The following is a 9,375-nucleotide window of genomic DNA, read 5'->3' on the forward strand; positions in this document are numbered from 1 at the left end:
CCATCCTCCATTTCTCTGTCTTTGGATAGACTCATACATTTATTCATTCATTCATAAGCCAATATTGATTGAGTACCTGGGTGCTGAGGCTGCAGTGTCGAACAAGACAGCTGAGAAAGCAAATTTTGAATGGGAAAACTGAGAGATCTCGGGGCCTGGGCAGCCCAGCTCTCCTCCCGTTGTCATGATTACATCTTCGTAGGCTCAAAGCCTTGGTACTTCGCCCACAGAAATCTTCATTGCGTCCCCTCGGAAACAGAGAAACACTATACACTACACTACACTGAACACTACAGTAAGTGCACGTTACTTCTTTAACTGAAGGCATGTATTCACATACTGTCATCCATTTTCAATTAGTTACACTGACAGGAGCTAACGCTTATTGACACTTTCTGCGTATCAGGCCCTGCTCCACATACATTAACTTTTTTAACCTTCACCACAGCCCTATTTTCCTCATTTGGCAAATGGAATAACCAAGGTACAGAGGACTTAAGGAGGTGGTGGAGACCTTATGTTATTTTGAAACTCAAGGAACTAGAATAAGTCACCTTTGAATCATCCAAGTTAAGAATGACCGGCAGGGGTGGGGTAGGTTTAAAAAAGACAAGAATGCTAAGCTAACTGATGACAATAAGATGTTAAACTGGCTGAAGTATAGCCGCATCCGATAAACCAAGTTGGGGTAGAAGAGTGTGGGCCGAATGGCGGGCACTCCATCATTTCTACACACGGTTGTGGTTTTCGTCCGCAGAGCTAACAGAGTTCTACAAGGATTACCTCATCAACCTTCACAATGACTCCAGCAAGGCCTGTGTGGTCAGAGGCCAAGTGTGGAGCTGCAGCAGCTGAAACACTGGGATCCCCGAAACCTCCCAGCGGGGCGGGAGGTGAGTCAGTGTCTAAACCCAACCGTGAAGCCTGGCGCCCTCAGCTTCCCAGGGGCGGCCCTCCCGTTTCCCAGATCCCTAAGACATTTGTCCTTTATTTATTCCCTGCTCAAACCTGAGTCTCCAGTAATGGGCAATGCTTCTACCACTTTCAGAATCATTGAAGACAGGTAAGGATGTTGGAGGAAACAGAAAGAACGCCAATCTGGGGAAATTCCCTGGTGATCCAGTGGTTAGGGCTCTGCGCTCTCACTGCCGGGGCCGGGTTCAATCCCTGGTCAGGGAACTAAGATCCCACAAACTGCATGGCGTGGCCAAAAACCAAAAAAACAAACGAAACAAAAAAGGGAGTGAGGGCTTCCCTGGTGGCACAGTGGTTAAGAATCCACCGGCCAACGCAGGCGACACGGGTTCGAGCGCTGGTCCGGGAAGATCCCACATGCCGCGGAACAACTAAGCCTGCGCCACAGCTACTGAAGCTCGCGCACCTAGAGCCCGTGCTCCGCAACAAGAGAAGCCACCGCAGTGAGAAGCCCACACTCACTGCAACTAGAGAAAGCCTGCATGCAGCAACAAAGACCCAATGCAGCCATAAATAAATAAATTTATTAAAAAAAAAAAAGGTAGTGAGGATACTGGGGTCCACTACTCTTTGGCCACATGATTTGGGGGAACACATGTCACTTCTCTGCTCTCCGATTTCCACTTCTGTAAAACAAAGGAGGTAGAGTTACGCAAATTCTAAGGCACTCGCAATGCCAACAGTCCACAATGGGAGGGTGACATCTCTGTACTTTACCAGACCATAACTGAAGGTTTAATCAGTCAGCTGGCTGGCACTCAAGATTTAAATCTTTAGAGCGGAAGTTACTTTTTTTATTTCCAGAAAGCATTATGATAGGATAATGCAAAAAGGCTAGGGGAGGTTACAGGACAAGAAATGGGGTCCTCCAGTGAAGGCAAGGACCAAATAAAAACTGGAAGTGGGGGCTTCCCTGGTGGCGCAGTGGTTGAGAGTCCGCCTGCCGATGCAGGGGACACGGGTTCGTGCCCCGGTCCGGGAAGATCCCACATGCCGTGGAGCGGCTGGGCCCGTGAGCCATGGCCGCTGAGCCTGCGCGTCCGGAGCCTGTGCTCTGCAATGGGAGAGGCCACAACAGTGACAGGCCCGCGTACCGCAAAAAAAAAAACAAAAAATAAACTGGAAGGGGACTTCCCTGGCGGTCCAGTCGTTAAGACTGCGCATTCCCAACGCAGCAGGGAAGGGGGCGCGGGTTCAATACCTGGTGGGGGAAGATCCCACATGCTGCATGACTCGGCCAAAAAAAAAAACTGGAAGGAGTCTAGCAAGAGGGAATGGATGCAGCTGTTTGTGGGTAAATCCGGTAGTTCTGCTACTTGAGTCATCAAGGTCTAGAGTTTTAGAACGTCACCTAGTCCCTCATGAAGATTTTGTTCTTTTTATCAAGTTCTTGATGGAAACATCCCACATAGCCACCAGTAGAGGACTGTGTCAAGACTGATGAAATAAATTACGCTGTACGTCGGGATCACATAGAGAGATCTCCAAGACACCATGTGACGTAGAAAGAGGGGTGCAGAGCAGTACGTTTTAGTTGGTATTTCGAAAACGTGCCTGATATGTTACTATAAATTCAGATTATGAAGAATCAGGTATATATTAAAATGTGTGAAACTATCATAAAATAACAATAAAAAAAATTCTCAGGACTAAAAAAACCCGAAAACAAAAACCAGAAATACCTATTCATTGACTCTCCATGGATATTCCTGAACGTTTGAACAGAAATTGGAGGAGTAGGTGAGAGACCTAGGTTTCTCTTTATGTGCTTTGGTACCTTTTGGTTCATAGGCAGCTTTACTTATTCCAAATATTAACTTAATCTATTTTAAACTCACCTCTTCACTCTTTCCTGCGATGTGGCTTCGGCTCCCCCGGAACCACTGACACTGTGCTCACAAAAGTCCCTCAGGAGCTCCCGTTGTGACTCCTGTGCTCCTGTTTCTTTGGCCCCTGTGACGTGCGGCACTTACAACTGCCCCTTTGTTCCCGAGGCCATCTTCTCTCTCAGGTTCCGTGGGCTCTGGGAGACCGTTGTTCTCTCTGCTGTCCTTCCGAGCCCAGCAGAGGAGATGGTCAAAACTCAGCCCTTGGTCCCCTCCTTCCTCCACACTCCTGCTCTTGGCATCACAGGGATGTCTTTATGGCTTCAGCTCTCATCACTGGACCAGGCGGTTCCCTAATCCGCGTCTCAGCTTCTGCCTCGCACGTGCTGCTAACACATGTCATTGTGCTTGAGTCCTGCACCCAACCAATCCGAAGAGCTCTCACTTCCGTTCCCTCTCATCCACTCCCTCTATTTCTCACTTTCTGAGTCCACAGGTGAATGTGAGAATCTTCCTAAACCTGGATTTTGGTGATTCAGCAAATATCCACGACCAGCAAACTGTCATGGTTTCCAACTATGTGTCTGATACCGTCCTAGGCCTTTCCCATACTGTGGCTTATTGAACTGAATAATACGATAGCACGTCATCGAGGTATTAATCGCATTTTACAGCTGGAAAATGGAGGCCCAGAGAGAGTAAGAGAATTCCGCAAGGTTTCATGGGGAGAACAGCGCGGACACTCAAAGTCACGCCTCCTGATTTCAAGGTCAGGAATCTCTCCATCCACACACACCTGCTTGCTTGCTCTGCCTGGCTTCCTAGATGCGGTCTAAACATTTGCCTTGATTCTGAGGATCCCCTACGAAATGGCCTTCGCTATGTTCGTATTTCCCCAGGACTCTCCAGTACATATCGAGCCATACTGCTCTCAGGACCTTGAACATATTGAATCCTTTCCCAGGCTGACTGGTTTGGATGATTTTTTTTTTCACCTCCTTCCATAACACCCTCCACCAGACCAACGTGAGCTACGGAAATCCTCTCATCTTTCAATATCTGTCCCAAATGCCACCTTCCCCATGAAGCCTTCACTGCCCCACCCTTGGCTTCCCGGATCGACTTGTGCCCTCTCATGGTAAGTTTTGTCTTGAATTATAATTCTTTCTGTGCACCATAAGAGACAGTCTTCTCATGCAGCTCAATATTAAAAAAACAAACAACCCAATCCAACAATGGGCAGAAGACCTAAATAGACATTTCTCCAAAGAAGACATACAGGTGGTCAACTAACACATGAAAAGATGCTCAACATCACTGGTTATTAGAGAAATGTAAATCAAAACTGCAATGAGGTATCACCTCACACCGGTCAGAATGGGCGTCATCAGAAAATCTACAGACAACAAAGGCTGGAGAGGGTGTGGAGAGAAGGGAACCCTCTTGCACAGTTGGTGGGAATGTAAACTGACACAGCCACTATGGGGAACAGTATGGAGGTTCCTTAAAAAACTAAAAATAGAATTACCATATGGCCCAGCAATCCCACTACTGGGCATATACCCAGAGAAAACCATAATTCAAAAAGACACATGCACCCCAATGTTCATTGCAGCACTATTTACAATAGCCAGGTCATGGAAGCAACCTAAATGCCCATCGACAGACGAATGGATAAAGAAGATGTGGTACATACATACAATGGAATATTACTCGGTCATAAAAAGGAACGAAATTGGGTCATTTGTAGAGATGTGGATGGACCTAGAGACTGTCATACAGAGTGAAGTAAGTCAGAAAGAGAAAAACAAATATCGTATATTAACGCATATATGTGACATCTAGAAAAATGGTACAGATGAAACCGGTTTGCAAGGGAGAAATAGAGACAGATGTGGAGAACAAACGTATGGACACCAAGGGGGGAAAGCGGGGGGCGGGGTGGTGGTGGTGGTGGGATGAATTGGGAGGTTGGGATTGACATGTATACACTAATATGTATAAAATAGATAACTAATAAGAACCTGCTGTATAAAAAATAAATAAAATAAAATTTTAAAAAACAAAACAAACAAAAAAAAGAGACAATCTTATTCTGCTTCATAACCTCCATCAGTGCCTAATATATAATAGACCACAGCAAGTATTTGTTGAATAGAAGAAAGAATCAGTGAATTAACAGGTAACAAAAAATACACATTAACACACATTCTAAGACCGTTAAACAGACCAATATAACTTAACTAGCTTATATGGGAATTAAAAATGGAAAGTTAATCTCCTTAATGCTATACTAAGTCGTTTCCATTGGTTCCTAAACACTAGTCTATTATGTTTTATTAGAATTTATAGTGAGAAAATGTAGTGATTTTTTCCATAAACGAATTTTCTTCCTCTGAAGGACTATTTTTTATTATGAGATTGTTCCCTTCCTGGTTTTTTTCTGTTAAAATGTCCTTTCTCTCAGGGAATAACCATGATTATTGACAATGGTTGAGCTTTTTGTATCATTTAGAGAAATGAAAAGTGGACAACCCTGTATTTGCTCCTCTCCAGTTTATTTACTTATTCATTCATTTGGGAACCATCGCTGCTCTGTGAAATCCCAGTCTGGAGGTCACTGCTCTAATCGACCGAACTAAGTGAATTAGTCCTGCCTAGCCTTCTTAAACAAAACTGGCTCCAAATAGCATTCAGAAAAACAAAGCACAGATGTGTTATTTTTGTGTTATCATATTTGCTATGGAAACAGTGATCACTCTCATTTCAAATATGTTCGTATTTGGACAAGTGATGGCATATGGGCTAAATTTTCCTTCTTTTTTAGTCATTAAAAATATAAATCAATTCTTCCTTTAAACCTCTTGTTAGGAGTTATGCTTCAACTTTTGTGGACCTCTTTCTAAATGGATTTCGGACTGTTGCTGAAGATAGGATATGGTCGTTCCTTTCGTGATGCCCTATAGACAGCTAGAAAAATGTACTGCCCACCCCCCTCTGATGTTTGATCTTTTGGGCCAGGCTACTGAGAGGATAATGAATATACGATTTTGATGAACAGAAACAAAATATGGTGGCTTCCTTCTCCAGATTTAGTTTTCTCATCTGTCCCCATCTTCCTTCCCATTTTCTACATCAAAGAAATGCAGCTTCCTGTTTAGTTTCTTCTGTTGTTGATTTAAAGGTTCTGGATAAAACTGGAAGAGGAAAATTACAGCTTGAGCTTGAGCATTTGAAAAGGAAAAAGCCTGTGGCATCCAAAATGATATTGCTTATGGCACTTGGGTAACTCAACATTATCTTTGCCACTTGAGAAACATTTGGGGTCTTCAAAATCAAAGCTGGAGTTGAAAAGGCAGGAAAAGCAACAAATGGCCCAGAGGGTTAAAAATGTGCAGAGATCATCCTCCACGATTCCCAAACAAGAGAGGTGTCCTTGAAAACAGAAGAAAGACTGGAGCTTTAGCTAATCCATTTTAAATCTGCTTAAACCTGTTTCTTATTGCATTTTAAAACATTTTTTGTTACATTAGTGGACACAATTCAGAATAATAACAACCATTTGTAAAGAGGATCAGGAGATTTTTATTTGAAGGTAAATAGGATCGGAAATGCTCGGAGCCACCTGGACATGTGCGAATAGCAAACCATTTTCTCACCACTGATCTCGTTTGTCCACATGAATATTCACAGAGCGGGGCTGGTTCAAGCAGGTTGGATACTTGTACATCATTTAACTTTTGATTTCATTTGAAATGAGTTTTGTTGTTTACCTTCCACAGGCCACTTAGCTAGTCTGGTTAACTTTTGGGAGTGAGGGTGGAAGTGAGAGATGAGAGCAGAGACGGGGTGGGTAGGATCGGAAAAAAAATGGTCGGAACCACAGCCTGTTCCCAAATCGTGGCCAGCACTTTCTAAAGTATGTATTTTTTCATTAGGAAAAGGGAACACAGTACAAATAACTTCAGGAACCCTACATTAATACTAAAAACAATTTAGAATACTTTCTTCTAATTGCAATTGAGTATATTTTTTAAACTTAAAACACAATTTTTTCTCACGGCGAAAGCAATCCACATTTATTTCTTTGATTTAGAAAATACAGAAAAGCAAATGGAAAAAAGAAACACCTGTAATTTCACCACCCAGAGATATGCTTTGTATATACTTCCATATATTTTGTACCAAAGTGAGATCATATTGTATATCCCATTTGTACCTTGTTTCTTTCACATAATAGTATTATTAATATACCTTGATATTAATAATTATTCATCTAAAACATCAATTTAATGCATACTAGAATTCCATTGTTTGGATGCATTACTTTTTTTGTTTGTAACCAAACCCCTGTTACAGGATATTTTTGCTATTTCGATAATTTTTCTTTTTATGATAAAGCTGTAAGGAATACCCTTGAACATACATCTTTGCTTACTTCACTGATTGTTCTTAGATATGGATAAGTTCTTAAATGTGAATTGTGTATTCATTTTTGTTGTCTTTTGATATATATGCTATACTGTTCTTCAGAGAAATTATACAAATTTTCATGCATACCAGCAACAGGTAAGAGTACACATTGTTTTTTAAATTTATATTTCTTTAATTGCTAACTAATGATGTTAAACATTTCTTCATACTTTTATTTGCCTTTTTTCTCTTATAAGACTAGTTTCCCATTTATCTGTTACAGTATTCATCTTCTTGTATTGATTTGTGGGAGACATACTATATATTAAATATATTAGCTTTGTCTCTCAAATAGCCATTTTTCCAAATTTATCACTTCTTTTTTTTTAAAATTATTCCAAATGGATGCACCATTTGTTTTATTTTACTTTTTATTGGAGGATAATTGCTTTACAATGTTGTTAGTTTCTGCTGTACAGTGAAGTGAATCAGCCATATGCATACTTATACCCCCTCCCTTGTGGACCTCCCTCACCCCCCATCATACCCATGTAGGTCCTCACAGAGCACTGAGCTGAGCTCCCTGTGCTATACAGCAGGTTCCCACTAGCTGTCTATTTTATACATGGTAGTATCACTTCTCTTTTAATGTTACTTATAGCATTTTTTTTTCGGTCGCACCACGCAGCTTCTGGGATCTTAGTTCCCCGACCAGAGATTGAACCCCGGCCCTTGGCAGTGAAAGCACCAAGTCCTAACCACTGGACCGCCAGGGAATTCCCACTTAGAGCATTTTTTTAAAATAAATGTATTTTTAAAAATTTATTAATTAATTTATTTTTGCTGCGTCGGGTCTTCGTTGCGGTGTGACGGCTTCTCATTGCGGTGGCTTCTCTTGTTGTGGAGCACGGGCTCTAGGCGCGCGGGCTTCAGTAGCTGTGGCATGGGAGCTCACTAGTTGTGTCTCATGGGCTCTAGAGTGCAGGTTCAGTAGTTGTGGCGCACGGGCTTAGGTGCTCCGTGGCATGTGGGATCTTCTTGGACCAGGGATCGAACCCATGTCCCCTGCATTGGCAGGTGGATTCTTAACCACTGCGCCACCAGGGAAGCCCTGCCTCTTCCTTTTTTAAAATAGGTCCCTTGACAAATATTCTTTGGGGGCCATCAGCTACAATATGTTTTGTGTCTTGAGGTAAGTTCTTTCCTTCAATAAACTGTTTTCCACCAGACACTTCCAACTAAACATCCAAAAGGATAGTATGTCATTTTACAGAATAACTGTATGTAAGAAAGCAATAAAACCTCAAAATAATGATGTGTTGTAGCAGGACCACATTATAGCATGACTCCACACAGAATTATCTCTTCTGAAACATAATGACCAAATACAGTAAATGTTGGAATTGTGCTAATCTATAAGTTGCATACCACCCTAACATCCAGGCCCAAACAGAATTCCAACGTAAGAAAAGAGGGTCATTGCCTTAATTTTAAATCTCTTAACGGAGATTAGAAGCCGCATTCAATTTAGGAAAACCACTCAGCACTGCTTCAGTTGATGAAATGCTGGAATAACAACTGTAATTCCAAGGACTGTGTTGTGTTGCTTTAGACACTCCAAGGGGACCAGAGAACAATACTGAATAGAACAACGAAGGGGACAGTCTAGCCTGGTGGAAAGACAGACTGAGTGGCCTCAGAGGGCTTGTCCAACCCTTGAGCTCTGTGACACTTCAGTGGCTTCTCACAGTTTCATGAAAGTTAACAAAAATGGTTTTGTCATCCTCTTTTTTAAAAAATCTATTAATTATTGTCGTTTAGAACAACATTACATGGTCTCTACTACAAGGTGTTTTTTTTAACTGATTCAGTAGGACCCCAGGTACTTTTTTGCAGAGGAAATTCTCTAAAAGAAAACAAATTACCACTTTTTCCAGGCAAATATCTTAGCTCTTTCTAAATCCCAAATGGAACTAAAACTACATTATGTAAAAGATGCTTGCCAAGAGCATGATTGGGTTTTGATCAAAGGCCTTATTGAAACACACACTTTCCTAATTGCATCCTCTCCCAAAATGTCTTACAATAAAAAGTGAAAGCATAACTAATGGAGAAAGTCAGGCTCTACACAACATGTTCGGTTTGCTTTACCTGGTGTGTT

This window comes from Delphinapterus leucas, chromosome 1, assembly GCF_059928025.1.
Source record: "Delphinapterus leucas isolate spDelLeu-1000000601 "Yukka" chromosome 1, BTC_Dleu_Yukka2, whole genome shotgun sequence".
Lineage (NCBI taxonomy): Eukaryota > Metazoa > Chordata > Mammalia > Artiodactyla > Monodontidae > Delphinapterus > Delphinapterus leucas.